Genomic DNA, 6,088 nt, shown 5'->3' with positions numbered 1-6,088 from the left:
TCATCAATCTTGAGAAATAAGAACAAAGTGGGAGGTATAATGATACCTGACATCAAATTATACTATAAGGCTACAGTAATCAAAACAGCATGGTGATGGCATAAAAACAGACACATAGATCAATGGAACAGAATAGAGAGTTCAGAAATAAACCCATGCCTATATGGTCATTTAATCTATGACAATGGAAGCAAGAATGTACGATGGGGTAAAGACAGTCTATTCAATAAATGGTGCTGCGAAACCTGGACAGACACATACAAAAAAATGAAGCTGGACCACCTCCTTACACCATATACAAAAATAAATTCAAAATGGCTTAAAGACTTAAATGTAAGATCTGAAACCATAAAATTCCTAGAAGAAAACATAGGAAGAAACTTCACAGACATTACCCGGAGTAAGATTTTTACTGATGTATCCCCTTGGGCAAGGGAAGTAAGAGAAAAAATAAACATGTGGGATTACATCAAACTAAAAAGTTTTTTCATAGCAAAGGAAACCACCAATAAAACAAAAAGGGATCCTGCTGAATGGGAGAAGATACTTGCCAATGATATATCTGATAAGGGGTTAATATCCCAAATCTATAAAAAAAAACTCACTCAGCTCAACTCCACAAAAACAAACAACCCAATTAAAAATGGGCAGAGGACATGAAGAGACATTTTTTTTAAGAGGACATACAGATGGCAAACACACATATGAAAAAATGCTCAACCTCACTAATCATTAGAGAAATGCAATCTATCCCGAGAAATCCAAAACTCTAACTCGAAAAAATTTATGCACCTCTATGTTTATTGCAGCACTATACACAATAGCCAAGACATGGAAACAACCGAAATGCCCATCGGTAGATGACTGGATTAAGAAGCTGTGGTACATTTATACAATGGAGTATTACACAGCTATAAAGAAGAATGAAATCTTACCATTTGCAACAATATGGATGGACCTAGAGAACATTATGTTAAGTGAAATAAGCCCGACAGAGAAAGACAAACAACATATGATCTGACTTATATGTGGAATCTAAAGAAAAGAATAAATGAATGAACTAATCAGAAACAGTCTAAGAGACATAGAGGAAAAACTGAGGGTTGCTAGATGGGAGGGGGAGTGGGGATAAGGGGGAAGGTGAGGGGATTAGAAAGCACAGTCAGTAACCACAACATTGCCACGGGGATACGAAAGTCAATTTGGGGAATGTAATCAATCATGTTGTAAAGATTTTGTAGGGTATCCGATGGACACTTGTCTCATTAGGGAGACCACCTCAGGGATGATGTAGATGCCTGATCACTGCACTGTACACCTGAAGCTGAAGCAAACAATAATGAATGTCAACTACAGTCATATATATCTCTCTGTATATATTTACAAGAAGCGGAGTACAGCATCAGGAATAGAAGCAGTGGAAATGTAATGGCTGTGTGCGATGTCAGAGGGGTAGTAGATGGGGGAGGGAAGTTATCACTGTGTGAGGGACATAAATGATAAATATCTATTACATTGTTTTGTACACCTGAAACTAATAAAAAATGCTAATTAAAAAAAGTGTGGGTGGGGTCTGAAGGAAGACTCCTTAAAAATTAGGGAGTGGCCCTGTAAGGGTTCAGAATGAGTCATCCCAAGATATGCCTCTGCAGCACGTGGATTCTTTTGAGCTGAAGGCAACCGAGACCCTGCAGTTTCATGGGGAACTTTCACCTCGCTAAGAATTTAAACTAGGGCCCTGGCCCATAATAAGTTATCATCAGAAATAACTTTTTATTACCTATCTATAGGGCGAGGCAAACTTCTAATTACTGAACATCTGTTATTCTTTTTTTCTATCTGCTCTTCTTAACATCCCACAATAACCATCCTCCCCTCTGAAGCTTCAAATCACCTTACCACATCCTTAGCTCAGAATGCCATATATACCTATTTCCCCTTTTTTTGAACCTCTCATGTATGTAGGATCTCTGACTCTCTCATGTATGTGGGGTTCCCATACACACATATGTATTTAAATTTGGTTATTTTCTCTTGTTAATCTGTCCCATGTAGATTTATTAGACCAGCTGAAAGAACCTTGAAGGTAAAGTTTCTTTCTCCCCCACAGCCCATTGAGCTGGAGTGCAGAAGTTGTGGGTGGAATCTCAGCAACTATCATGAGGATAGAAGTCATGCTGTGAGAATGGCAGAGATAGCAAACAGACTTCCTGGTGTTTTATGGTAACTGTCATTCTTGCCTAGACTGCATTATCACTAAATTGTTCTCTCTGTGAGAGGACCATAAATATACATCTTGTTTAAAAAAATATTGCTTTGTTTTCTGTGTATGTAAAAACACAATATAATACTAACTGATATATTAATGATTTGTCATTCTGGGCTAGTCAAATGAGTGCTTTCAGTTGCAAGTAACAAACAACCTAACAAATACTGTCTGGAGGGAGTGTCTCCTGGCTTAGGTTCTGTAGTCCAACAAGTCAAGGCTAGCACTGGTCTTTCTCCCATAATCAGGATGGCTACCACAGCTCCAGGAATCACATCCCCATTAAAGGCAGAAAGAAATGGCAAAGGGATCTGCCAGTCATACCTGTTATTTTAACTGGGAAAGCAGTAGTTTTCTCAAAATTCACCCCAGTAGATTTCCACTGAGGTGCTCTGCCCCTTCTCCAGCTTCAAAGGAGTCTGGGAAAGTCAATATTGAGCTACATGCTCATCTACCTGGTACCTATGGCAAAGACAGGCCAGAGTACCTATGGATATTGGTTTAGCCAACCTTCAGTGCCTAAAAGCCTTATGCTGCCCACATCCCTCAGGATAAAGTCTCCAACCAAAATTCCAGCCTTCATAAGTCTCAGAGCAGTGCTTCTCTGTCTCTAACAGAGCATATGGATTCCATGGGGTTCTGGTTAAAATGCAGAATCTGCTCAGCCGATCTGGGGTAAAGCCTGAGAGTCTGCATTTCCCAAAAGTTCCCAGGTGATGCTAGTGCTACTGGTACTTGGAACCATACCTGGCATAGCGAGGGCTGACACAGGTTTCACGATTTGACCCCTGGGTTATTTCAACAGCTTCATCTTTTGCCTCTTCCACTTCCATTGTCAGCTACAGCTATGTGTTACTTTCAGCTCCTAGGAAGGGTCATGACTAACTACTGACTGTCTCCTACGCAATACCCACTGCCAGAAACACACTCTCAACCTCCTCTACTTTGCTCTGTGGATTGTCACTTCCTCCAGGAAGGTTTTCTGGATGCCACTACCCTCCCTCATAGGTGGAATTTCTCCTTCACTCATCTTTGGATCTCAGGGCCCAGACCAATGCCTGGTAGAGTGTGGGTTGTTGAACAAATACATGTTGAATTACTGAATCGGAGAACTGATGCACTATCTAAAAGCCAAATGCTGTAACTCAGCTGGTCTTGATGGCCGGCCTTCGCATGGATAATAGCTATAAATGACCATGCTTTTCCAAAGGCATTTACTCCTTTTAAAAATTAAATAGAAGTCACCAACAAAACAATTAATGCTAACCTAAATTATGTAATTTACAGGTGACAAAAAGTTGAACAAAATATAAGAAATATAAAGATAATTCCTTACTAAGTAGTCCCCCATTATCCGCGGTTTCATTTTCCACTTTTTCAGTTACTCAGTGTTAACCCTGTTCCAAAAATATTAAATGTCCCCAACCATCAACATCATCTGTTCCTGACATCCAACCGCTGACTCTGTCATGTCTTGATGATCCTCCACCTGATGTGCAGTCAGAAGGTCACTAGTAGCCTAAAGCTGTGTCACAATGCCGAAGTCATTCTCCTCACTCCATCTTATCACGTAGGCATTGAATCATCTCACATCACAAGAAGGAGGATAAGTACAGTACAACAAGATATTTTGAGGCAACGTTCACATAACTTTCACTACAGTATATTGACATAATTGTTGTATTTTGTCATTGTTAATCCCGAGAATAAGGGGAAACTACTGCATGCTGCTAGTATTACTTGATTTAATGCATTTTTTTTCTAAGTCCAATTTCCTCCAAATTAGTGCTACTGAGGACTTGACTGGTGCTATACATTATTGGTCCACATAAGCACAGAAATGGAGAGTAAGCATTTGGAAACCTTTCTGCCAACTTCACAGAGTAATTTTATTGCATTTGAATGTAACCATAAAAGTTGGCTTGTATTTTATGTCTTTTTGTTACTTTGTTTTTTAAGTAATTCATTTTTACTGTGTTTCAAAATGTATCTGTTCACCATGGATTGGAAATTTTTTCAAAACTGTGTTTCCCTATAGATAATTTGAGAAGCACTGCTCTAAATTTTCTAATCTCACTCAGATCTTTTAAAACAGTGTTTTTCAACGGGCTGTGATTTTTGCCCCCCAGGGGACATTTGTCAATAGTGACATGTTTGATCCTCACAACTGCAGATTCAGGGCAGGTCCTACTGGCATCTAGTGGGTAGAGGCCAAGGATACTGCTCAACATCCCACAATGCACAGGACAGGCCCTACAACAAAGAATGATCCAGCCACAAATGGCAAAAGTGCTGAGTTTGAGAGACCCTGATCTAAAGATTGAAACTCAGAGTGTGAAGCCATTTTAGAAACGAGGACTTTTTTTTCCTTTTGCTTCTTTTCAGCTGATGAGTTGCTTTTCCTCATCAGAACCACAAACAGGAAAGTCACATGCTCACTTGCTTACACAGTTAGATTTGATAAGGACACTCTGCTCTTCTTTGGGTCATTCTTCCCTCTTCCTCCTAACACCCTTGATTCCTTCATGGCAGAACAAAAAAAGAAGTACGCTATGATTATTTTGCTGCGAGAGGGTCTCATGACTCTTTTCCCCTATCACCAGTTTTTCTGAAAGCTAGTTCTTTGATTTCTCAATCTTGTGCTTAGAACCTGCTAGCAGTAATTTGAAAGCAATGCAGAGATGTTCATATTACAAAGACCTTCTCTGCTGACCCTTCTGGCAACCACCTCTAACAGGACTAAATTAAAACTCTTTCCTTATTGGACTTGAAGTTGCTGTTCAAGCTCCTTGAAAATAACTTGTCAAAGCCATGTAAACAGGCTCTAATAAGTTTTGCGGAAGAAAAATATGAAGTGATGTATCTATTATTGGCTTTGCTTATTTGTATAGCTACTAGAAATCATTTAATTTCAGTCCGTTTTCATTCAATGCCCTGATCCTTTTTCTTCATGTTGGCAGGGTCAACTGGCTCTTTGCAGATAGACGTGTTCATTGGCAACTGGGCTACTATCTGCACGTGAACAATGAACTTGAACCCAACATATTTCCTGAACTTCTTGTAAATGAGGTCTTTACAGTCTATCGAAGCCATTCTTAAAAATGATCTTCCTTCTGCTGTTGTCTGGTTATTATTTTTTTATAAAGAAAATGATTGTCTTTATTGTGTTTACTAAAATGCTCATTATAAATCTTTTATTCCACAATAAAAGTTGTGATTGTTATGATACAATAAGAATTAATACTCGTTGAGTGCCAGCGACTATTTTAATCACTTTAATCTTCTCATTTAATCTTCATGACAAACCTACACAATAGGTACTGTTGTTCCCTCTTTATAGATGAGGAAACTGAGGCACATAGAGGTGATGTGACTTGGCCAACATTATAAAAGTAATGAGCAGCAGGGCTAAGATCCAAACCCAAGCTAGCTGGATCCAGAAACTGTGATCCTACCCATCCTCCCTCTCTTGCAAGTTGAGAGTCATGTAAACAAAAAATGCAAGTACACCAGGAAATAGAAGGCGATGGTCCTTGAGGGATCAGGCTGGTCACGAGAAGCTCCTCATGGAAACTAACATAAATAAGTTCCGTATCTTTAGGAACTGCATCTTACCTATCCTTGCCCAGGCACGGAGTGTATCACTGCCATGCACTCACAGAATCAGTGGTTAGTCGGTATTTGTAGATTTGCCCCACACTAGAAGATGCCCACCCACATATTTGCTCTCCCACTCATCACCCCACATTCACCCCTCTCTGATTCATAACTCTGGTCCGGAAACAGTAGCTGCAAAACCATGTATTCTCTCCTTTGGCAGCC

This window comes from Rhinolophus ferrumequinum, chromosome X (genome assembly GCF_004115265.2).
Source record: "Rhinolophus ferrumequinum isolate MPI-CBG mRhiFer1 chromosome X, mRhiFer1_v1.p, whole genome shotgun sequence".
In the NCBI taxonomy this organism is placed as follows: domain Eukaryota; kingdom Metazoa; phylum Chordata; class Mammalia; order Chiroptera; family Rhinolophidae; genus Rhinolophus; species Rhinolophus ferrumequinum.
Note: the sequence above shows the minus strand (reverse complement) of the source record.